At 52.3% G+C, this 26,288-nt stretch overlaps 1 protein-coding gene across 3 annotated transcripts in view; it reads right to left on the bottom strand.

The window, feature by feature from the left end:
- The window catches only part of PRKCA (protein kinase C alpha), a 283,875-nt gene that overhangs the window by 97,657 nt on the left and 159,930 nt on the right, over positions 1-26,288 (bottom strand). The window lies entirely within an intron of this gene.

Genomic DNA, 26,288 nt, shown 5'->3' with positions numbered 1-26,288 from the left:
CACAAGGAAAAGATGAACAGCCCAAGTATAGCATGAGCTGAGGCTCTGAACAGACGTCTCTCCAGGAGTCATGTAATGACCGGGGAACAGGTAAAAATGGTCAAAACCATCAGCCGATCGGGATCCAACGCGACGATCTGAGGCGGCGCTGATGCGAGGACAAGAAGTGCGCAGTGAAAGCCACGCACTCAGGTCATCAAAACACCACCCCCTGCAGCCCCGTCCATGGGAAACTGCCTTCCACAAAGGTTCCTGGTGCCAAAGAGACTGGGGACTGCTGTCCTAAGGAACACAGCTCCTAGAAATGCAAAGTCTGTTTATAAAAGTGCTTTCTAAATGCTTTTTAAAACTAACTGCATTATAAAGTCAGAAACGAAGAAAAAAAATTTCAAGAATCCCAACCCCCGCCGCTCGGTCACTGCGTCATTCCAGCACATTTCTTTTCAACAGTTTAAAACGTGTCTCTCTTTAAGTTATACGTATGTTAAAATCTTACTTTTTCATTTAATATTAGATGACTTTAGACATGTTACGTGACTCTAGAATACATTTCAAATGAATGCATGCATGAATCCTAATTTGTGTCATTATGCTTTATCGCTGGTAGTTACCACCAGCGGACATATCCATGCATATAAAGCCCTGTATTTCTGTTCTTAGAGTTCCAGAAGCAGTAAAGCCGCAAGATTTTCAGAGTTCTTGATATATATCGCCCTGTGCTAGCTAAGAGTTTATGATGCAGCCTGAAACACGGACAGCAACGGATAACTCACCTTTTAAAGAGCTTTTTGCTAATTGAATATGTGAGTAATGATATTTCCTGTTTTTAACTTTACTATCTTTGTCAGAACATTTTCTATTTATTTGTTAATTATATTCCCTCTATTGTGGGCTTCCTTTTTAAATTCTTTTGCCAATTGGTCTCCTGGAGTCCTTAAATTCGCATGAGGTCTTCACCAGCCTTCTTCAGTTCTACTGTCTCCCGGTTTTTCCTTGGTTTGGCTTTGTTATATTTATCCTCCCATCTCTCTTAAGTTTATTTTCATGCATGGTATACAATGAGTGTCTAAAATTCACTTTTCTCCCAAATTACTAATGAGTTTATTGCAAATGATTTATTGAACAATCTTTCACTTATCATTGATAAGTAGCAGATTAAACAACAACAGTTAAATTCAGCATCTTTTTTCTTTTTTTCAACTAAGGCCAATACATGCTTGGAAAAATCTGGGTGGGAAAGAAAGATCAGAACCTCGTTACCATTAACTGACCTCACAAAGTGATGACTGTGCTCGCACACTGATGCGCACACATACGCACACCTGTATCCTTACAGGCAGACGCACATACAGCTGCCGAAGAGAAGGAGACATTTCGGGAACACACGCTGGACAACAGAGCTGGCGCTGGAACACCAGGCTCGGTCTGGGTCTGATCAACACAGTTAAAGCAAACTGGTGCTGAATGGAGAGACACACAGCCCTCTGCTCCAGCACCTTCACCGCGCTCATGCTTGTCTGTTCGCCGTCTGCCGTACATATCCGGCTTGATGCCCTGGACGTTTCCCTGTTCCTCTCATGCCTCGTCTTCACAACAGGAGACGCTACGGCTGTGATGCTCACTGGCTGACTCAGTGCTGGCTGAGTGCTCATGATGTGCCAGGAACGGTGATAAACGCCGTGGAGACAGGCCCGCCAAGAACCGCCGTCTCATCAACTCTCATGTGGCTGGTGACCCCCCACCCCACCCCAACGCCCTGAAACAAGACGGTGTCACAGAGAGTGACGCGGAGCATCGAGGGGGACCTGGAGACCACAAGGAGCAGCTGAGTGTCCCTGGACCTCAGTGTGGAGAAGAGGTGGGCCCAGAGAGGGAAGCTTTGCCGGCCACCTCCCTGCACAGGGACGCCGCCCCGCTCCATGACCCTGCCGCGGGCACCGCAGCTCCTGGGGCATCTGTGCAGCTGTTTCACCCTCTGCTGCCAGGGTCCACGCACGGGCAGCACGACCTCAGCCTCCACCCAGGACCCAGAGGGCACCTGTTACATGAAGGGAGTCAGGCCTGAAAAGATGCCCAGGGAGTCTCCTCTTAAAAGGCACTCGAAAGGCACCGCCATTCCCATCTGTGAAAACCCACATTTACTCCAACGGCCTCTGGGGACTTGACGGTCAGCTGAGAACCGTCTCTCGTGAGAAAGCTGTTGATGGAGAGAACTCAGCATACCTGCTGGTGGGCACTCTCACACTTCAGGCACAAAGGCAGCGGGGACAGGCCAGCAGAGGCCGCACCCACTGTGGACCCTGCGGGGGGCCTGCGGTTGATATCCGGCGGCTCCTGGAGTCTCCTCTGCCGGCTCGATCTCAGGGTTAGGGCCACAGCAAGCACATGACAAGCACGTGGCAGGTGCCGGCCCAAAGCCTGCGTTAATTTACTGGATCCTACAACAACCTGCGTCCCCTAGAAAGGTTGACCAGCCCATCTGTCTGGATTCACCCAACAGATCAGGAGTGAAATGTAATCTGTCCAAGGACAAGGGGGCTCGAGCTGAGGTTCAGGAGAGCCTGAGTCCAGACTCCAGCGTGAGCTCTGCTGGAATTTCCGCAGTGAGCCCCACGAGCTGCTCGAAACCCAAGCGGTTAGCACATCCTCCAGCTCACAGGAGCAGAGGGCCAAGGGCGGGGCGCGTTCCCCACCAAGGCTCTCACGCTTTTTCAGAGGCCAGTCTGGGCTCTCACCTCCAGCACTGGGAGCTGAGACCTGCTGGAAGAAGGTCTCTGCAGGCGAGCTCAAGGACCTTGCTGCTGCTGCTGCTGAGTCACGTCAGTCGTGTCCGACTCTGTGCGACCCCATAGACGGCAGCCCACCAGGCTCCCCCGTCCCTGGGATTCTCCAAGCAAGAACGCTGGAGTGGGTTGCCATTTCCGAAGGTTTAAGGACATCACAGGGGCCCCTAAACCCAATGTGGGCTGTTCTCGGAAAGAAGAGAAGGCTCTGACAGGGCCCCAGGGGAGAAGGAGGCGTGAGGACAGAGGCAGAGACTAGAGTGATGTCCCACAGCACAGAAACAGCAGGAGTTAAGCGGGCGGGGAGAGGAGGGAGGAAGCCCCCTGTGCCTCCCCCACCATCCCCCTGCAACCCCGTCCCTCCTCGTCCCCCTGTCCCCCCATCCCCTCCATGCCCCCATTCCCTCCTGCCCCCACACAGCCTCTGCAGGGGGCCCGGCCCAGCTGACACCTTGACTCTGGACCCCCGGCCTCCAGAGCTGAAGGAGAATGCGGTTCTGTTCCTTTCTAGGTTGCTTGGTTGGCAGTGACGTTTCACAGCTGTCCTAGGAAACCAGTGGCCAATTCACCTGGCAGGTCTGCTTGACACCAGGCCAGAACCGAGCGGGCAGGAAGACGTGGCGGGAGACGGGGCCCAACGCAGTGCCTTCTCCTTTCTGCCCACCCACAGACTTCTGCTTTGAACTCAACCCCAAACCAGCCATAGAGGTTAGCAGTACGAAATGCCAGCACGCTTAGAATGTGCCTCACCAGCTTCTTGGAAAACTCTTACCTAACTCGAGGCTTTAGGCTGTGGGTCTTAATTTGATGACGCATAGCTCTGCAATCTCAGAGTTACAATAACTTATTTTGGAGGAGAGACTATAAGACTATAATAGCTCTGGGCTTTTTTTTTTTTTTCTTTCCCTTTAAAAAAGGCAAATCCATTTTTTAAAAAAAGAATGAAAAATACTCATCACCTAGAATCCTACCACCTTAATAGAATTATTTCTCATTGAAAATAACTACCTCTCAATTAAAGTAATTTCCTCTGCTCCTAACCAGGCAAAGTGATTTTTGGTGGCGGGGGGGGGGAGGGATGGGGCTCATTTAACTAAACGTTAACCCGGGAGTTGTTTGATTTCCATCAAGGATATACAAGACCAGCACTATAATTCTGCAAGAATGTTTCCCTGAAGGAAACCAACCATTAACTGCGACTTCCTTCCGGTGTCACCTTGAGGCTCATGGGAATGCATTCACTCTGCAGAGACTCAACACCTTCTCATCCACCCTCATCCCAAACAACTTGCTGTGTTTATGAGTCCCCAAGACAGAAAAAGATCAGGATTCGGTGTCTGGAGCCATTAAAAATAAAAGTTTCACTCACAAGTGGAATCTACTTTTTAAAAATGATATAAATGATATAAATGTTATTTACAAAACAGAAATAGACTTACAGATATCAAAAACAAACTTATGGGTAGCAAACAGTAAAGGTGGTGGGGGTGGGGGGGGGATTACGAGCTTGGGGTGAGCACAGGCGCACCGCTGCGTACAAAGCAGATAACCAGCAGGACCTGCTGCTCAGCACTCTGCAACGACCTCTACCGGCAGATAATCTGGAAAAGAATGGAGACATATACGGGGGCTTCCCAGTGGTGAAGAACCCGCCTGCCAACGCAGGAGATGCAGGTTTGATCCCTGGGTTAGGAAGATCCCCTGGAGAAGGAAATGGCACCCGCTCCAAGATTCTTGCCTGGAGAAGGAGCCTGGTGGGCTACAGTCCACGGGGTCTCAAAGAGTCAGACACGACTGAGCAACTTAACAGCAACACGCACGCACACACATAAAATGGGAAAACCAGCTCCCACACTTCTGTCAGAGACCAGTCTGAACCCTCACCTCCAGTTTTATGTAAATATGGCGGAATCCCTTTGCTGTGTACCTGAAACTAACACAACATTTTAAATCAAATAAACTCCAATAAAATTTAAAAAATAATAAATGAAAATAAGTAAAACAATGAGGTAGGACAGGAAATTGTCAAATCATGCACCAATACTCACGAGGTGTTTCCCCCCAGATCTTTCATCTAACACATGGCTAGCTCACCCGGTGTCCGACATCTGAGAATGTCAGCTGTCTTTGGGCACCCTTCCTGACTATCGCCATCTCCATTCCACAGAAGACGAAACAGACCCAGGAACACAGCTCACCCAGAGACACAGAGGATGGGGCCAGGGCTCCGACACCACGGCGCCTGAGCCATCTAAAAGGATGTGATCAGCTCGGCCCAAAACGCGCGTGAGCACTTAGAGCCTCTGGCTGAGCCAAGCTGATGTACGGCAGAAACCAACACAACACTGTGAAGCAATGTCCTCCAATTAGAAATGAATGAATCGAAGAAGCTATAGCGCGGTTCCCTCTCACATATGGTTAACAGGGAAGAAGCCGGAACAATATGCTGTGAAAAGAGCGACATGTGAGTGGTACGGTTCAGGGCCCATAAGCCTCTCTGATTGGAGCCTCTGGGCTTTGGGTCTCGCCGGCAGCTGCATCCGCCTCGGACCATAGAGGTTAGAGGACGCGGCAGAACTTCCCACTTATTTCCAGGAACGCGTGATAAGCTGAGAATTACAGAAAAAACCAACACCCCAAATTTCACCCCAGATGTACGCTGTCCTGCAAACCGCGTGAGTCCGTCCGCATGAAGTTCAAACGCAAGCAGAGCTGGCCCAGCCCGTGGGTGAGGAGCGCCACCGCCTTCCTGCGGGGGGACAGGCTGGAGGGCTGAAGCAGCGGCACGGATGGGGTCCACTGCTGAAAACCCACTGAGCTGCACGCACATGAGACGCTCGGTTCTGAAGATCAGGAGTGAAAGTTGCTCAGCCGTGTCCGACTCTTTGCAACCCTATGGACTATACAGTCCATGGAATTCCCCAGGCCAGAATACTGGAGTGGGAAGCCTTTCCCTTCTCCAGGGTATCATCCCAATCCAGGGATCGAACCCAGGTCTCCTGCACTGCAGGGGGATTCTTTACCAGCTGAGCCACCGGGGAAGTCCAGAAGGTCAGTGGAAGCTTGTATAAATATACGTAAGTGGGTGGCATCGCACACGGGGCTCTGCAGAAGCTGATGTGTTTGTTCTCAGACCTCTGAGGGGCCGAGAAGGCAGGGAGCCCTGGGGGTCCCAGCCCACACACTGCCCTGTGGTCTCTGCGCACGACCGGGGCACGAAGGCCCACAGGGAGAGACAGGAGGGTCAGCCGCTGCCCACCCCACCCTGCTGGCTCCCCGAGCACAGCAGAGCCCTGCGGTCCCAGCGATCAGAGCGGGAACACGGCTGGGGGGGACTGGCCGGCCGTCAGGAAACCTTTTGGCTCCTCAAGGATGAGGCTGCTCCGTCTTCTATTAAGGAAATGGAAATTTTAGCTTTAATCACAGACCGGGGTTCCCCACAAGGACTTGACTTCGTTCAGGGTCTAAGCTCAGAGTCATTCCTGACGCTTGAACTGGTACAGCGGGCGGGGCCACTGCTGTGCGGGAGGGTGGGGACCGGGGTCAACTCTGAACAACAAGGGGGAGTGCGACTCAGCCGAAGAGCAGGCGAGGGTCACGGATGGAAAACTTCCAAGAAGGACCATCACGCAGGAGGGAGTGGGGCTTGGCTGAACCCACCTAACAAGATGCTCGCTGAAGGCAGGCCAGGACATCACGGGGGTGGTGGGGGATGGGGTCTCCATCAGCCGTCGAGGGTGCTCAGACTCTGGCGAAGCTGACCCAGCCGGATTCAACAAAGGCCCTGATGATGGCGCTGAGGATGCAGAAGCAACCACCCCCACCCCAGCCGCCCCCGCCTCCCCGGTCTCTGGGACGCTGACGGCCAGGTGCTCTGGGTCCAAGGGTCTTTCACTGTCCTTTAAACCCTCTGACTGCAGACTGCCGAGACCACGAGCCACTGCTCTCTGCAGAGGAACAGTCCCCAGGTGTGCGGGGACAGAAATGAGAGCAGGAAGGCGCCTCCCCGCCCCCGCCCCCGCCGCTTCCTGACCACCTCCAGGCCCCGGAGCCCAGCCCAGCCCCCCTGCCTGCCCTCCTGAGGCCCCAATCTGCTCATTTGTACATGACAAGCTCGGCAATCAAATAAAATGAGATTTCAAGCCTGGTCAAGTTGTACATGGATATCAAATTTCCCTTGTCCTGTGAACAGCAGAAATGAAATTTCAGCGTGAAAAAGGTCCTCAAGCACCCTGCAAAAATCAATAGGGAGCAAATTACATGAGGAGTGAAGGGCCACAGGCCTTGGCACTTCAAAAGGCCTTTATTTCAAATTAGAGAGTGGCCCCGAATCACTCCAGCTCTTCCTTCATCTTAATGATATCGTAAGTAGGGGCTTAAGTCTTTCTCATGCTTGAAATTAACTTCATGAGGCTGGAATCCAAGCTGTTTTGCACCTTGTCAGTCACCACAGAAGCTGGTGCTGTAACTGAAAAGGAATGCTAGTCATCCCCCGATGCAAACACCCTTTATCAGGCACAGCAATGACGCGTGAGACTGGCGTCCTAGCGTCAACACTGGGCTGCGAGTGATTTTCCGTGTTGTGACACAGTCTTTCTAGCCACCTTTGGACAAAGGTCTGTCTAGACAAAGCTATGGTTTTTCCAGTAGTCATGTAGGGATGTGAGAGTTGGACCATAAAGGAAGCTGAGCGCTGAAGAATTGATGCTTTTGAACTGTGGTGCTGGAGAACACTCTTGAGAGTCCCTTGGACTGCAAGGAGATCCAACCAGTCCATCCTAAAGGAAATCAGTCCTGAATAGTCATTGGAAGGACTGATGCTGAAGCTGAAACTCCAATACTTTGGCCACCTGATGCAAAGAGCCGACTTATTAGAAAAGACCCTGATGCTGGGAAAGATTGAGGGCAGGAGGAGAAGGGGACGACAGAGGGTGAGATGGTTGGATGGCATCACTGACTCAATGGACATGAGTTTGGGTGAACTCTGGGAGTTGGTGATGGACAGGGAGGCCTGGTGTGCTGCAGTCCACGGGGTCACAGAGAGTCGGACACGGCTGAGCGCCGTTCACTTTCAGCTATTGGATGATGTGTTGTGGGCATGCAGCTGTGGCTGACTCTTTGCAACCGTATGCACTGTGGCCCGCCAGGCTCCTCGGTCCATAGGATTCTCCAGGCAAGAGTACGCCAGTAGGGTAGCCATTCCCTTCTCCAGGGGATCGTCCCAACCCAGGGATGGAGCTCCTATCTTCTGCAGTGCAGGCAGAGTGTTTACCATCAGAGCCACCAGGAAGCCCCTACATTTTGCCAAATTCATCTCCAAAAAGGCCTTGTGAACCCACAGGCCACGGACAAGACGCAAGGTGTATTTCATCTCCCTATCGACCCAGGGCACTGTGATTTCATTAGTTTAATGAGGAGGGTCTTACTTCACACGCTCTCCTGCCCTCGAGGCTGTTTCTCTAGATGCTTACTTACACTTGGTATTTCATCTTCTGAGAAGGTGGGATACTTCTGTGAGCGGGGTGTATGTGCTGGTGGGCACCACGGCCCTTTTAAATGAAAAATACTACCTAGGAGGCTAATATTAGCAAGGCATAAAGTCAAAGAGGAGAGTTATTTTTTTGTTATAAATGCTCATAAACATTTTTCTAATAACCCATCCCCTGAAGTTTGAGTTACTTTTTATTTATTCTTCACATTTGACATTGTTAGAATTTTCTGTAATGAGCACCATCAAAAAAAAAAAAAAAAAGACACTTTTCAGACTGAGAGGGAGGAAAGAAGGCTGCATTTAGATCCTCCTTTTTCCTTTCTGTTCTAATAGATTAATGACCTAAGTGTCTCCAATTTCAGCAGAAGGAAAAGACCAGGAGTTCTTGGGGGCACTAGAGATGCAGTCTGAGATTCCAAGGATGTTCTCTCTTTACTGGTTCAAAATGCCTCATCTTCCACTCATATAACGCCAGGGCATTTCAGAAGCAAGGGCTCATCTGCCGATAGCAGGGCTGTGGCGCCACCTGACAACTGGTGAGCTCACCTCGGAAGAAGGCTGGCGCGTGGGTTAACGACCTTCTCATTTCCCAGTTACACCATTGGTTCATCTCTTAAGCCAAGTGTTTCCCTATAAAATGTCTTGAGAGATTCATGGAAAAGTTCCTCTGCAGACAGAACAGGTCTTTCCCCAAACTCAGAAAAACAACTGTGTACCTTTTAAAGCCAGCAGTCCTCAAAAGCTCTCCCAGCATGGTGAGGAGGAAAGGCTACACTTCAGGTCAGAATTTCGAGAGGCTTGCTTCATGCTGGGTGTTTTCCTGAAGTCATTATTCATATTTTTCAAAGATACTCGAAGCACAATGTTTGTTCTGAAAACTATAAATTCAACTGGAGGCTAATCTATCACACCGAGAGGTATTAGGGGTTTAGCTGAGTCCAAGATCGCAGAAGGCTGGACCACGGGCCCTGGCTTCCCTCGGCTTACATCCCCATCAGTGCTGAAGGGCCCGCTCCCCACGGACACTGGCACCTTGCCCCAGCGCACGGGATGAACAGGCCCCACGCCGTAACATGGAGAAACGGCTGCCCCAGCTTTCCACTCAGTCAAACAGACCTACCCCCTGACTCCCTGCGTCAAACCCAGCGACCTCCCTTTATCTGTCATAGATATAAAGGTTCAGCAGAAGGGTTTATTTGCAGGAATATATGTCTGCTGCTAAACAACAATTCTAACCCCCTGGCCTGGATCAATAGTCTATTTTCTGAGAGCAACAGTTTTCAAAGAATTCACTCAGGAAGGTTGTTCAATTAAAATGAAGTTGATTAAGCTGTGGGTTTTCTTCTCCTCAGTTAGATATATTTCTTCTGATCAATTTATTTGACTAAAGGTTCCAAATTAGCTTTTTCTTCCATGAAAAAGAACATTCCAAGCATCGGTGATAAGAGTTAAACTGATCATGCAGTGTGAAACTTCTCTCCTAATGTGGCTTAATGATTTGTTAGCAGGCAAATAATTAAATTTAAACATATCCGTGTGTGTGTGTGTGCGCGTGCGTGTGTGTGTGCGTGTGTGTGTACAGTCGTGTCAGGTTCTGCGACCCCATGGACTGCAGCCCGCCAGGCTCCTCTGAGCCTGAGAGTCTGCAGGCAAGAACACTGGAGTGCGTTGCCACGCTCTCCTCCAGGGGATCTTCCTGCTCCAGGCTTGAGCCGGAGTCTTCCGCGTCTCCTGCACTGCAGGTGGATTCTTCACCGCTGAGGCACCTGGGAAGTCCTTCAGTTCAGTCAGTTCAGTTCACTCACGCAGTCATGTCCGACTCTTTGCGACCCCATGAACCGCAGCACGGCAGGGCTCCTTGTCCATCACCAACTCCCGGAGTTTACCCAAACTTGGGAAGTCCTAAACACATCTATATATGCCGACAAACATTACTTTAGAAAAAGGGAGTTCCCTGGTGGCCCAGGACTCTGCACGGCCACTGCCAAGGCCCACGTTTGACCCCTGGTCAAGGAAGTGCGGGCTCCCCGGGAGTGCCGCAGTAGAGTCCATCTGCAATGCAGGACGTGCAAGAGACACAGGTTCGACCCCTGGGTCTCCACTGGAGACAGCATGGCGACCCACGCCAGCGCTCTTGCCTGGAGGATCCCATGGACAGAGGAGCCTGGCGGGCCACAGTCCCTGGGGTCGCAAGGAGTCAGACACGACTGAAGTGACTAAGCGGGCACACAGGAAAGAAACTGAGATCCTGTAAGCCGTGAGGTGTGGCCAAAAAAAGGAAAAGAAATATAAAAGAGCCCCCAAATTTCCTGAAGTCGCTCCTCCCCTGTATATCCAGCCACCGCGCGTGGCCTGCCAACACCATGAAAACACAGAAATGAGTGCCTGCAATCTGCGATGGGACAGGGTCTAGGGACAAGAGAGCTCTGCACACTAGCATTTCTCCCAAATCCCTCCGCGGCACGGGCTGTTCCTGACTGTGCTTTTGATTTCACACCTCATGCGTCCACAGCCGTTAAAGGGAATTTAAGAAACACGTGCGTGTGGCTAGCAGCGCACCGGGATGCGTGGGCCGCGCAGCAGACGCCTGTCTCCACTGTCTCAGTTTACGAGCCGTGCGGGCTCCTCTCGCTTCTCCCCCGCAGCCTCAGAGACGGCGCGACGGCCACGGGCAGCTTGACGGTCATCGTCGGAGGTGGGGGGCGGGCACCGGAGAGAGCGCCCCCTCCCCGGCAGGGCCGAGGCTGAAACTAGGACCAGGGCCCCCGGCTTCCAGCTCAGGGCCCATCCCGCTGGCTTCAGTGGGATGTCAATCGTGGCAAAAATTCAGTTCCCACCATCCGGTGGGAAGCTTTATAAACTAAGTCCTCAGCTCCAACCAAGTGGCTCTATCAAGACATGCGTATAATTTTATTAACAAGAAGAAATGTGCCCCAAAATGGAAAAGGGTGGCGGGGAGCCTGAAAGAAGAACTGAGCGGTCTTTCTCGACCGAGTGTTTCGGCAATGCCACAATCTCGCTCTCTTTCCTGAGACACTAAGGAAGTCTGGGTCGGGAAGATCCCTGGCGTGGAAAATGGCAACCGACTCCAGGGTCGTCCATGGACAGAGGGGCCTCCAGTCACAGAGTCAGACTCCGCAACAACAAAGGTAATCACAAGGCCCCCAGTGTGAGGGCAATGCTGAAACAAACCTCCGTTAACATGCACAGCACGTTCGCCGCACGCACATGTCCCGGAGCCCCTCCTGGTGTGATCACACCCCACCCAGTCCTGGAGCCCCTCCTGGAGTGTGCACACCCCACCCCGTCGCGGAGCCCCTCCTGGTGTGATCACACCCCGCCCCGACCCAGAGCCCCTCCTGGTGTGATCACACCCCATCCCATCCCATGAGCCCCTGCTGGTGTGATCACACCCTGCCCAGTCCTGGAGCCCCTCCTGGAGTGATCACACCCCGCCCCATCCCGTGAGCCCCTCCTGGTGTGATCACACCCCCCCCATCCCGTGAGCCCCTCCTGGTGTGATCATACCCTGCCCAGTCCTGGAGCCCCTCCTGGTGTGATCATACCCCGCCCCGACCCGTGAGCCCCTCCTGGTGTGTGCACAGCCCAACACCCTGTCCTGTGAGCCCCTCCTGGTGTGTGCACAGCCCGACCAACAGTCAGAACCCCAGGGCCTCTTCCAGGCAGCCACCCTCCCCCAAAAGCAGTATTGATGAGTTTTGCCTTTTATTCAACTTTATATATTGAGCTGGCCAAAAAATTTGTTCTGTTTTTTTGTAAGCTGTTATAGAAAATCCCGAACAAACTTTCAGCCCAACCCAACATGCAAAAGTGAAAGTGTTAGTTGCTCTTTGGGACCCCATGGACTATAGCCCGCCAGGTTCCTCTGTCCACGAGATTCTCCAGGCAAGAATACCAGAGGGGGTTGCCATGCTCTTCTCCAGGGAATCTTCCCCACCCAGGGATCAAACCCAGGTCTCCAGCATTCCAGGCAGGTTCTTTGCCACCTGAGTGACCAGGCAAACAACATATATGGAACCAGAAAACCACATTTCTGTCACATGCAGCAGGGTTTTCACACAACGCTACACACGGCTGCGCTGCAGGGCAACGCAGACACGGGGCACTGCCCGGGAGGAGCAGCTGGGCTGTTTCCGGCTCAGGACACTGTGTCCAACACCTGGCGTTTGGGACCAGTGGGCGCCTGTTTCCTCTGGGCAGGCCTCCCAGAGTGGAACTGCTGGGTCCCAGGGGTGTTACTGACGGGTTTCCATAGCGGCTGCCCCAGTCCGGGACTGGGTGTTTTTTACTTTCTTTCTTATGAGAGGTACAGCTATCTTGTTACAGCTTCAGATTTCCACTCCCCTGATGATTACTGAGGCCTCACATTTTCCCCTGTTTACTGTGCAGTATTGCACCTTCCTGTACAAAGGATGCAGGCTCGCTGCCTGCTTTCCCACGGACTGCTTTCTCGTGGCTGCTCTGTAGGAATTCTTTTGTTCTGGACGCAAGCCCCTCAGTGTGTGCACCATCGTCCCTCATCCCCGCCTTGCCCTCCCCTCTCTCAGTGCCTTAATGAAGAGAAGCTGTTGATCTCAATGTGCTCCGGCATGTCCATCTTCTCCTTTTTCTGGCTGGCGCGTTCCCTCCTCTGTTTAAACACGTATTCTTCTCTGCCATTTCATTTTCTAGAACCTTCAGGTTTAAGATTAGACTTACCATCTATCTGGAATTGGGCTTTGTGTTCACTGGGACTCAGTGGAGCGGGACACTTTTTATAGATGGGTTTTATATTGTCCCAGCCTCAATTAACAAAAAGACCATCCACCTTCCCTCTTGCCGCACTCAGCAGTTGAAGACACATCCATGAGCATGCTGACCTTAAGCATACACAGAAAAAACTCTCAAAGACCCCAGGTTTTCACCTAAATATCCTTGCACAAGTCCTGTTGCGACATGGAAGCAGAAGCCCAAAGATGGAGGAAAAGCTTTGTTCTCGCTTCTGCCACTTCATACAAAAGTGTTCATTTCCCAGGCTGCTAAGTTTAGACAACAGAACATGAGGAAATGATTTTTAAATCATCTCAAAATGAAGAGATTATAACGTCGTTTTGTACCACAAGGAACTCCTTGTGTATCTCAAAGTCCATTTCTTAAATTTCATTTTAAAAACATCCCTACTTCATTAACTTCCCAAAAGCTATTCCAAAAAGCCTTGTGTCTCGGGAAGCAGTGACTGGCTGGCTAAGTTAAAGATGATCAGACTTCTGCAGGGCAAGCCTTCCTGGTCTCTGATGCCCTCACAAAACACGTGCATTTCTGAATGAGAGCCAGACTCCCGTTCCTTAAACCACAGGTTCCTTTCTCACCTGCAACACTCAACAGCATCGCCCAGAACAAGCTCAGGAGCCCAGAGGGGAAAATGCTGACCTCTACGGAAAAGGAGACTGCATTTCTAGTTTCTGAAAGAGAGTGAAAGTGTTAGTCACTCCATCGTGACTGACTCTTAGTGACCCCATGGACTCCTGTCTCTATGGATTTCCCAGGTAAGAATACTGGAGCTGACTGCCATTTCCTTCTTCAGGGGATCTTCCTGACCCAGGGATTGGACCCGGGTCTCCTGTACAGCGGGCGGGTTCTTTATCCTCTGAGCCACCAGGAAAGCCCTTCTCTTTTCACATACAGCCCTTTTCCTTCACGTTTAGTGCTTTTGCACGTTCTATTGGTAATTTTTTCCAGGAAACACACAGACAACAGGCCTCGGTGACTCGTCTCTTCTCACCTTCCCCATCCACTGGCTCACAAGACTCTGCTATCTCACCATCAAGGCATGAACTCAGACCTTTGGGCTTCCTCCCATCTGATGCTCATTTCTAAGATATGAAGCGTTTCAAATATTTCTGAGATGAACATCAAACTGAAACTTTCCAACTCACGGCGTACCTTGGCATCAAGGTATCACATGTCTAGTTCTGGGGAAACCTTTGATCCCACCCTTTATGTGCTGTTACGGAGGAGCCACTTTCCATTTCCCTGAAACCGTGAGGAACAGAGGGCAGGGCAGCGAGAGGGGGCAGTCAGGTCCTGGGCTGGGGAAGGGGAGGAACCAAAAATCTATCAACTGCCAGGTCCAACTGGTGGCTCAGCTGGTGAAGAATCCGCCAGCAATGTGGGAGACCTGGGTTCAATCCCTGGGTCAGGAAGATCCCCTCGAGGAGGGCATGGGAACCCACTCCAGTATTCTGGCCTGGAAAATCCCACAGACAGAGGAGCCTGGCAGGCTACGGTCCATGGGGTTGCAGCAGGCCACGACTCAGCAACTAAGCACAGAACCCCCAGAGCATCCTGGCAGCTGCACGGAGACAGCTGGTGTAAGGCGCAGCCTGGGGGCAGAGCTGCGGGTGGCCTGGCAGGACCTTTGCCCTCTCAGGGACCAACAGCGGCCTCTCTTCACATCCTCAATCTGGTACCTCACCAGCAGGGGTCAATCTCCTGCGCCATCCCAGCCATAGCCACTCTGGACCTTTCTGGAAGCTGGCCTGAGGCTGCACCAGGTCCTGCCCACCTGGTCTTTTAGTCACCACAGTGCCCTCTCCTGCGTGCTCAAAACTGACATTTCATATTCTGATAAAGGAGCTGCCCACATGCATCCTGAATTTTTCGCACTGCACAGAGGGGATGAGGACAGGAGTTCAGCATCAGCCTCCTTCCTCCTCAACACTGACCTACGGCAGCAGAAAGGCTTGCCTTTTGCCCGTGTTACACGCCAGGTACAGTGTGGACTCCCACTCACAAGAGAAGACGGTTGTCGGCCGAGGGACTCACGAGTCCTCTCCAGCACCACAATCGGAAAGCAGCAGTTCCTCGGGGCTCAGCCTTCTCTATGGTCTGACTCTCACATCTGTAGGCTCCTCCCTGTCTTTTCACGGCTGACAGCTCTTTCTATCACCACTTGAGAGCTCTTTCTTTTTATCGCTCACTAATAATCCACGTCTGGATGGGTCACAGTTTATCCAGTCACCTGCTGAAGGACATTTTGGTTGCTTTCAAATTTAAAAAAAAAAAATTTTTTTTTGGTTTCCTACAGACTTTACCCTTGATGTCCTGAGCTGAGAAGGGCCATGAAAAAATAGCATTCTGTTTGCCCTATTGACTTGGGTCTGAAGAATCCGGACTCTGGGGCTGTGCCGGCCAGTTTGGGAGCTGTGGGTCCCTGATGCTGAGGCACTTGCAGTGTGGGTGGTCTGAGAGGAGATGCAAGTGATGTCTGTGAAAAATACACATCAGATTTCAAAGACGCCTCATAAAAACGAACGCGGAGCGTCATTAACAGCTTAACAGTGATCATCGAGGAAACGACAGGTTTTTAAATGCACTGGGTTAAATGAGGTTTATTACCATTGTACCGGTTTCTTATTTTTGAAATGTGCCTACTAGAATAATTTAACTTATCAATGTGGCTCACGTTACGTCTGCACTGAGCAGGTCTGCTAGAAAAATAATGCTTGTCTACCACACTCCTCCAAGCCAAGCCCTGCTCGAGGACTTGAGATGAGTTAGGGGCTTAAAGAGACAAAGACGCACAGCTCCGTGGGTTTAGCACATTCAGGTCTGGATATAACGGAATTCAGGAATGTCAAGTCAAGCCCATCAGACTGCAAGGAGGTCAAACCAGCCAATCCTAAAGGACATCGACCCTGAATACTCACTGGAAGGACTGATGCTGAAGCTCCAATATCCTGACCACCTGATGTGAAGAGCAAATTCACTGGGAAAGACCCTGATGCTGGGAAAGACTGGGAGCAGCAGAAGGGGCAACAGAGGATGAGATGGTTGGACGACGTCACCAACTCAACGGACCTGAATTTAAGCAAACTCTGGGGGATGGTGAGGGCCAGGGACCCCTGGAGTGCTGCAGTCCACGGGGCCTCGAAGAGTTGGACACGACTCAGTGACTGAACTACAGCGAGGTGAAAGAAGCCAGTCTGGAAAGGCGACGACTGTCTGATTCCAACCATGAGACTTTCCAGAAGGGGCAGAGCTATGGAGACAACAGCGAGGCCAGCGACTCCCGGGGCTGAGGGCAGGGAGAGGAGCAGGTGCTCCGTGGCTCCGGGCAGCGCAGCTCTCTGGGGGACAGTGATGGCGGACACACGCGAGCCACCTGCGGCCGCAGCCGCAGCCGCCAGACACGACGCAAGGGGGGAGCCTAGTGTGCACTGCGAGCTTCAGGCGCCATAGCAGCGACACGTCAACACTGGCTCAGTCATAACAGACACCACGCCACGAGGGGAGTTGGGAATGGAGCAGACAGTGCGAGGGGATGGTAGTATGGAAACCGCCTCCAACTCTCCTGTAAACCCGAGAGCGCTGCCCCTACAAGAGCCGATCAGCCTTCAACACACGTACAGCACGAAGCAGCTACTACAGCTGGTAGACGCGCCAGAAACCACGGGGAAACCACCATTCCATCCTGAACCAAAGGGAAAGAGAGTCCCGCTGCTAAAGCCTCCCTGAGCGGACTCGTGGGCACTCACTCCGCCCCAGAGACCATGCATCCAGGAGGACACAGCACCGCCCGCCTGACTTGCAGGCAGCCGAGTCCCAGGCAAGTTCTGCCTCCCGGGTTTGTTCCCAGCCGTGTGCTGTTCCCTGTCCTCACTGTGGTCACCTCCAAAGCAGGGCTGATGCTAGGGCTTCCCAGGTGGGTCAGTCCTGCTAATGCAGGAGACTAAGAGATGCGGGTTCGATCTCGGGGTCGGGAAGGTCCCCTGGAGGAGGGCATGGCAACCCACTCCAGTGTTCTTGCCTGGAGAATCCCATGGACAGAGGAGCCTGGCGGGCTACAGCCCATGGGGTCGCAGAGAGTCAGACACGACTGAAGTGACTTAGCAGGCAATAAACCTTTTAAGGTTGTTCCATTTAGAGCATTTCTCACAGGACGGAACATAAACTAAGTTTTAAAAATATATGTCGCGTGCGCTGGAGTATCTGAGAACACCAGCTGGTGGACACAAAAGACTCGTGGGCCCTGGAAGAATACTCGGTGCCTCGCTGGGGAGGGGTGGCCTGGGCCAGTGGCGGCTCTCCTTCTGTCCGTCTCCATCATCTCCATCACGCGCTGGGTCCCTCCCAGGTTGCCCTGAATGTACCTGAGAAATGGCTACCTCTCTTGTACACCTTTAAGCAAGAGGTAGCACCAGGCTGCCAGGCTGACAAAAACGCTGCGGGGCTTGCCAACACCTCCAGGGCTGAGCCTTCCTGAACCAGGCAGAGAAGACCTGAAGACACACCTGCTCCTTCACCGCTGTTTTCCTGGTGATTTTTTTTTTTTTTTTTTACTGTGGTAAAACATATAACCATTGAAACCATTTTAAAGTGATCAGCACAGTGACATCAAGTACGCTGTGCAACCATCGCTCCCACCCACTCCCCGAACGCTGCCATCACCCCCAACTGAAACAAGTTCACGTGAAGTTTTCACGGCCCTCTCCCCCAGGCCCCAGGCCTCACTGCTCAACTTGGTGTCTATGGATCTGACTCCTCCGGGGACCTCCGGGAAATGAAATCATACACGATCTGTCCTTTTGTGACTGGCTTTTCACTTGGCACGACATCTTCAGGGTTCCTCTGTGTTACAGCATGTGTCAAATTGGCCCATTTTTTGGCTGCACCTGAGACGTGTGGGCTCTGAGTTCCTCAGCGAGGGATCAAACCCAGGCCCCTGCAACGGAAGCTCGGAGCCTTAACCACTGAGCCACCAGGGAGGCCCCAGAACTCGCTTCCTTTTTAAGGCTAAACACCACTCCACCGCGTGGACGGACCACATCTCATTTCTCCATCCGTCTGTTGATGGGCTGCTCCCACCTCGTGTCTGCTGTCACTGACGCTGCCAAGAACACGGGTGTGCAAACATCTTTGCAAGACCCTGGTTCTCTTCTTTTTAGTTTTGCAATATAAATACCAGTTTATCGATACATTTGCATTATTTATTTTTAGATTCCACACATAAAGGATTTCGTGTGATATTTCTCTGTCTTATTTCACTCAGCATGATTCTCTTCTCTTCACGATACACTCAGATATGGGGTTGCTTATGCACCTGTTTTTGAGAGAGGCATCATCCCTGGGTGTGGAAATGACACATCCCGAATGATACCATGAAGTCGAGGATTGCCTCTCTTCTGATTAGGGAACATACATTCTCGGTCACACAATTAAAGCTGTTCCCCTGCCTCAAGGGTGACACGTGGCTCTCCTCTGCCTGTTGCAGTGTGACGTTTATAACTCAAAGCAGCACTGAGCTCTTTGAGTTCAGCCAACACACCGACAAGGAAGCTGGATTTCTTCATCAAAACGGGCTAATGAATTCCGTACTCAAGAATTTAAACTCTGACTCGGTTGGTAAACACGAGATCTCCTGACTGAATTAAACAGCGTGTGAAAACAATCCTTTGTGAACATCTACCCTGCTCCTGCTCCATCAGACTAACCTCACCAGACCAATTTAACAGGCTTTGGAACCGTTTATAACGATGCGTTTTGAGGGAAACAGTAGCTCTTGCTCTCCACAGGCCCACTTCTCAGGCAGTTGCCTTGTTAGGACTTTGAAACCCTAAAGCTGTGGCTGAATCCATAGTTCCTTTTTTCAAAGAAAATCTTGGTTGTGCTGGGTCTTCTCTGGTGCACGTGGGCTTTCTGCACTGCGGCAAGCAGGGGCTGCTCCCCAGCTGTGGGCAGGCTTCCCCCGGGGAGGCTTCTCTCGCTGCAGAGCTCAGGCTGGAGGGCCCAGGCTCAGCAGGTGTGGCTCCCGGGCTCAGCTGCTCCACAGCACGCGGGATCTTCCCAGACCAGGGACTGAACCCAGGTCCCCTACACTAGCAGACAGGTCTTTAACTGCTTGACCACCGGGAAAGTCCTGAATCCATATTTCAATGAGATAACCTGCAGGGAAGATCTGAAAGGGGTGGAGCTGAGCAGAGAAGGCAGAATCCTGCGGGGTGACAGCTGACAATCTCTGCCAACCTATGACGGACCCCCTCCAAGGCCCAGGCCACCCAGCCCCCAAACCCACTTCCTGTCAGGCCCCAGCTTCTCAGCCAAGCTGCACAGAATGACCTACGTGCTTTGAAAGCCTCAAGGCTTGGCACCAACCCAGACCAGATGGAAGAAAACCACCAGAGGTGGGCCCAGGATATTTTTAAATCCTACAAAGTGATCTGAACCTATAGCCTGAACTTAAAAACCAGAGCTGGGAGGAGGTTCAGACTTCCTCTGAACGGAGGTACACAGCCTGCAAACCACCGTTCTGTACAGCATCTCCTCGGACCCTCAGCATTTCCACACAGCAGGTGGACTCATGCTGCGGCTCCTATTTCACAGATGTGTAAACAAGGATTCTGGGAGGCTGGATGACATGCCCAGGGTCACACAGGGCACTCAGGGTTGCAAACCCCCAGCCCAGGTCTCCCCACTACACTGAGCTGCTTCACAACTTGGGGAAGCTTCTGCAAACACCAAATATGCCTCAAAAAGAAAAAACAAAAAAAAAAGAATACCCTGACGGGCCTGAAACATAGACAGCTTTTTATACTTCCCTGAGCCTGACGAGCAACGACTATGGAAATGTTCCCAACGTTTCACAGAAATGGCATCAATTTCCGTTTGGATTTTACATTTTAAATTGCATTCTCATCGGCTCATTTTCTCGACTGCCTCCGGGCCCAGCCCAAGCCCCGACCCTTTCTCTACATCCCGGATTTACCACCGCGCCTCTCCTGGGCATTCAAAACGCGCCTGCGCGCTGCCCGACTCCGGAGGCGGAAGCAGCCCTGCCCGCGCCTGCCTTCCGGCTCCTCAAGCGCAAACGACGGATTTGCTGTGTTTCGGGGCACATCCTCCTCGAAGAACAGCCAATGCCCTAAATTAAACCTTCCCTCCCGATCTGAACGGGGGTCGTTCACTGTGACACCCCCACCGCCCTCTGCCAGAGCCCCCAGCTCCGCGCCCCCGGGCTCCTCGGGCCGTCCTACAGCCTAGGGATTATTAGAGAAACGCCGTCCACAGCGAGTCCCCACATCTCTCTGGCCCGGCGGCCAGGACTCCTTAGACCTGAAGCTGCTCGGCTTCTCATGGAGAGACCGGAGCCCAATTACCGCGCCCGCGCTCAGGGGAATGAGCCGGGTTCCACCAACATTGCACTGTTAAGCTGTTTACTTGAAACAGTCCCGGGGTTCTAACTGGCTTAATCCTTAACTAAATTAATTCCAAAAGGATTTTTAAAATATTAGATGCAAGAAGGAGTTCACGAAGATTTCCAAAAGCATCAACACAAAATTCTCAGGAAAAGAAGGTAAGGGCGCTTCTGCCCAGGGCTTCTCTGCAGCTGTGCCCGCATCCGAGCGCGGGTCTGGGCTGAATCACCCCCACCTCGCTGAGCTCAGTTTCCTTGGCTCTAAGGCGGGCTGCTATGTATCCGCCCCCACAGACAGTCTGACTCCAGGGCTCCTTGGCCCAAGGCGTCTAGTACAAGAGCTGTAACGGGTCCCAGAGTGAGGGCGGTGAGCTGGTCCCCCAGAACCCAGAGGGATGGCGCAGTTTAGGGGTGAGGTTAAGGGGGCAGGGAGCCGCTCCAGCACTGAGTCTGTCCGGGTGCCCGGCTTCCCGCACTGCCCCGCCTCGCCCATCTGCAGGGGCCCGCCCACCTGCCTCTAGTAAGAAGCTGTGGACGTTGATGGAGCGTGGGTCCAGCCGGAGCCACCCGTCATGACCTCCAAGGAACCACCTGGAACTCCGCTGCCATCACCGGGGGGGCCTTTACCCTCACCAGTCACCCCCCTGCTCCTCTCACGTCCCACCCCGACCCACACCCCCAAGTGGGAGTGAAGGCCCAGCCCCAGCAGAGCTGTGCCCCCACCCCAGGACGAAGGCCCTCTCCCCCCGCCAGTGCAGGCGGCACCACGCCCTCCAGTGTTTGTGTGCAGACGTCTTCACTGCCGTCTCGCCAGGGACCAGCCGTGCCCAGCCCTTTGGCACCAGGGCCCGGTGGGGTGGGCGACGATTCGTCCACAGACAGTGGGCGTGGAGGGTGGTTTCGGGACGGCTCAAGCATATCACCTTTACTGTGCAGTTCATTTCTGGGTCATTGCTACCTCTGCTCCCAGAGACTGGGGACCCCTGACCTGGACCATGGCCTCAGGAAGGGAGCGTCTGTTCATGCCCTTCACCATCTTCGTGGTGCCCGACACGCAGCTGCTGTCAGATAAAACACCTGGGGCCTGAACGCAGTGCCAGCCAAACCCACAGCCATGCGCCTGGGCTCTGAAGCCAGCGGGGAGGGCCCTGCCGTGTTCCCGGGGACGCTGGGCGCGCAGCTGTCCTGGGCGAGGGCTGTGAAGTCCCTGAACATCTCAGGGTCCGGCAGCTGGGGCCTTTATGCAGAGTCTGTAGCTGCACCCTGAGGCCCCGGACACTGGCGGACGCTCATGCCCGCTGAGGCAGTCAGACCACATGGGGCCGGGGGCCTCGCCTGCTCAGATGGGCCACGGGATCCCATCCTTTCTGACTGCAAGTGAGAAAGATAAAACACCCACAAAGCGCAGGTCCTGGGACCGTAGGAACAGCGGAGTGGGACGGTTTGGCACAGACCAGCATCCAGACTGCGCTGTTTTTTCTGACCGCATCGCAAGCACTCAGGATCTTAGTTCCATGACCAGGGATCGAACCTGTGCCCTGCACTGGGAGCCTGAAGGCTGGCAATGTGTTAGTTTCTACCGCAGAGCAGAGCGAGTCAGCCATATGTGTACATGCGTTCCCAGGAAAGGCGACGCCAAAGAACGCTCAGACGGCCACACTACTGCACTCATCTCACATGCTGGAAAAGTAATGCTCAAACTTCTCCAAGCCAGGCTTCAATAGTACGTGAAATGTGAACTTCCAGATGTTCAGGCTGGATTTAGAAAAGGCAGAGGAACCAGAGATCAAATTGCCAACATCTGTTGGATCATCAAAAAAGCTAGAGAGTTCCAGAGAAACTATTGCTTTATTGACTATGCCAAAGCCTTTGACTGTGTGGACCACAACAAACTCTGGAAAATTCCTGAAGAGATGGGAATATTGGACCACCTGACCTGCCTGAGAAATCTGTATGTAGGTCAGGAAGCAACAGTTAGAACTGGACAGGGAACAACAGACTGGTTCCAAATAGGAAAAGGAGTACATCAAGGCTGCATAATGTCACCCTGCTTATTTAACTTACATGCAGAGTACACCATGAGAAACGCTGGGCTGGATGAAGCACAATCTGGAATCAAGATTGCCAGGAGAAATATCGATAACCTCAGATATGCAGATGACACCACCCTTATGGCAGAAAGTGAAGAGGAACTAAAGAGAAAGTGAAAAAGGAGAGTGAAAAAGTTGGCTTAAAACTCAACATTCAGAAAACTAAGATCATGGCATCTGGTCCCATCACTTCATGGCAAGTAGATGGGGAAACAGTGGAAACACTGTCAGACTTCATTTTCTGGGGCTCCAAAATCACTGCAGATGGTGACTGCAGCCATAAAATTAAAAGACGCTTACTCCTTGGAAGGAAAGTTATGACCAACCTAAACAGCATATTAAAAAGCAGAGACGTTACTTTGCCAACAAAGGTCCATCTAGTCAAAGCTATGGTTTTTCCAGTGGTCATGTATGGATATGAGAGTTGGACTATAAAGAAAGCTGAGCGCCGAAGAATTGATGCTTTTGAACTGTGGTGTTGGAGAACACTCTTGGGAGTCCCTTGGACTGCAAGGAGAGCCAACCAGTCCATCCTAAAGGAAATCAGTCCTGAATGTTCATTGGAAGGACTGATGCTGAAGCTGAAACTCCAGTACTTTGGCCACCTGATGTGAAGAGCTGACTCATTTGGAAAGACCCTGATGCTGGGCAAGATTGAAGGTGGGAGGAGAAGGGGACGACAGAGGATGAGATGGCTGGATGGCATCACCGACTCAATGGACACGAGTCTGAGTGGACTCTGGGAGCTGGTGATGGACAGGGAGGCCTGGCGTGCTGCCGTGCATGGGGTTGCAAAGGGTCGGACACGACTGAGCGACTGAGCTGAACGGAACTGACACATGCACAGCCCCTACTTTTGCTGTGCTCGCTTCTAGTCCAGAACGAATCAGCCACATGTTCGCGTGAGCCCCTCTACTGCTGGATTCCCTTCCCATTTAGGTCACCACGGAGCACTGAGTGGAGTTGCCCGTGCTCTCCAGCAGTTTCTCATTAGTGCTTTATCTTATGCACAGCATCAATAGCGTCTGAGTGTCAGTCCCAACCTCCCAATTCTCCCCACCACCCCTTCCGCAGGGATGAGGAGTCGTGCCCACGGGACCGCCAGGGAAGTCCCCAGACTGGCCTCTTACGGCATCTGTTTGAACATGAACTCAAATGCCGTTCCTTGGCTGACTCCCACCTCACAGGCCTGCAGAAAATCTACCGAGGTGGGTGGGTCTCCCTCCATCCATTAGGGAAAGCAGCGGAAAAACACTGGGAAAAGTTTTCCACATTCTGACGGTCTGGGGAGAAACACCACTGTGTCTGCTGAAGAACTCTGTGGGCTCTGCTACAAAAGACCCCAAAAGACGCACTGGCCCTTTGTTAAAACTGTTCAGAAAAACCCCAGCCCCGCGTGAGACAGGAGCTATGCGTCAGGGCCTGAAAGAGCAGTCACCTCAACAATTATACTGAAATTGTGCATTTGAAAATCCTAATGCACTCCTCTTACTTTTAAGGCTTAAATAATCCATTAGACCAGGTACATCATTCTGTTTTTCCGGGGTTTTTTTGTGTGTGGAGTTTGCACCCATTTCAAAGGGTAACTGCGGGACCATCAGTGAGCTCAGAAGTGTCAAGCAGTGATCGGCACTTTAAGTAGAGTGCATGAATATAATATTTTACTAATGAGTTTAGAATTGCAATTTGTACCAAGTTGTCTGTCTTTATGCAACTTGCTTCACAGAGAGGAATCTCTGAATTATTCATTATGTCCTCACCCAAGTCTCTTGGAAAATATTGGAAATCCTGTAGATAACATTCTACCCCTTCCCTGGCGGCTCATATGGTAGAGAGTCTGCCTGCAGTGTGGGGGACCCAGGCTGGATCCCCGGGTCGGAAAGATCCCCTGGAGGAGGGCATGGCAACCCACTCCAGTTTCTTGCCTGGGGAATCCCATGGACAGAGGAGCCTGATGGGCTACAGCCCACGGGGTCACAAAGAGTTGGACAGGACCGAGGGACTGGCACTGAGTTCTCCCCGACCCATTTCCAGCCAGCGAGCCAATCCCCTGCAGCAGAGCGGGAAGGAAACCACTCAGGGTGAGTGTTCCTGGAGACCAGAGGCTGACAACCTTGTGAGACGGCCGAGTCCAGCTTCCAGGCTGCTGGCAGGTCTGGTCCTGTGGTCACTCAGACTGGTCTCCGTGTCCCCGCCCTGGTCACAGGTGGTGCTTCCCTAGGGAGCAGCCAGGCAGACCCCGTCCATACCCATCGCAGCTCAAATGTCTAGAGAGAGCTTTGGGGCGCCCCAGGTGGCGCTAGTGGTAAAGAATCCGCCTGCCGTTGCAGGAGGCTCGAGAGACACACAGGCCTGCTCCCTGCGTCAGGAATATCCCTGGAGTAGGCGATGGCAGCCTGCTCCATTATTGTTGCCTGGAAAATTCCCTGGACAGAGGAGCCTGGTGGGCCCCAGTCCACGGGGTCACAAAGAGTCGGACACGACTGAGCCACTCACAGAAAGACAGCTTTGAGACCTTCGCACCCCGGGCTAAACATTTCCATTCCTGTGGCTCTAGGCGTTGACTCTTCAACCATCTCTTTAAATAATGTATTATGGGCTAAAATGCAACTGGATAGCTTCTGCCACCCAATGCCCAGGAACACTGTCGCCTTCACTTTACAAAAAAATTTAAGGGATCCTCCCCAGACCTCGGAGCACAGATGTTAAACTCACCGTACATGGCTCCGGGTGCAGACGCGTATTTAATCAATGTTTTCTGGTGATAAAAACTAAATCTTGAATTTTTAAAGGGCCTTCAGCAAAAGACTCAAATGTATTCAAAATGGAATGCTTCCAGGCAGTAAACAGAAACTCAACGCCTGAAGGTGGCCTTGGAGCAACCGCCCAGCTCCAATGCGGGCCTCTCCTTGGACGGCTGGCCTGGGCGGAGCTGAGCCGAGCCTGCCTTCTCACTGAACGTTTTCTTTTAGGAGAAAGTGGTGGAGAACTGAAAATTCTTTTGGCAAAATGAACGGGAAGGCTCTGTATTTAACGACGGGAACAAAAAAATAATTAGTAGCGTTCACTGCCAAGGTCTGACAAGCGAAATACTTAATGAATTCTTCTTGGATTTCACATACGTTTTAAACTGAAATAGCATCTGGAGGGGACACCCTTCCCCGAAGGACAGTCTGAAGTCACTGGGCTCGGGCTTTCCCTTAGGATGTCACAGGGAGACCCAGTCAAGCACGCTCTTCCCAGCTCCCTCCCGAGAATTCAGGAAAAACTTCTAAATCAAGTAGGGCACCCAGGAGACACGCAGAGGAAAGGTGGGGGTCGGGGGGCGACAGATGACTCTGCCCGCTGCCATCAGCGCTCCTGAGGGTTCCATGTTGTTCCCAGACAATTCTTTGATGGAACCACATCTGAGGGTAGTTCATGATTTAAAATCACTCATCAGATTTTTATGGAATTTGGGCTTTTTCTATAGCTCTCTATGTTCAGATGTCCCACCAAAAAGACGCGCCTGGGATCAGAGACCTGAGGGGCACGTTTTATTCTGCCCCGTGACGGGCGGCTTCCGACCCAGCCCCGGAGGCTCCCCGCCCAGCTCGCCTTGACTCCCGCCTGGAGGGTGAGCGGGGCTGGGCTCAGCGGCGGCGTTGGGCGTCGCCTCTGTGACTGGCTTACAGAAGATGGACCGAAATCTTGCTGGCGTTTCCTGCTCTCCTGACATGGCAGGATTTGGG

The sequence above is a fragment of the Ovis canadensis genome, chromosome 11 (genome assembly GCF_042477335.2).
Source record: "Ovis canadensis isolate MfBH-ARS-UI-01 breed Bighorn chromosome 11, ARS-UI_OviCan_v2, whole genome shotgun sequence".
In the NCBI taxonomy this organism is placed as follows: Eukaryota; Metazoa; Chordata; class Mammalia; order Artiodactyla; family Bovidae; genus Ovis; species Ovis canadensis.
This window is presented reverse-complemented; position numbering and strand designations above follow the sequence as displayed.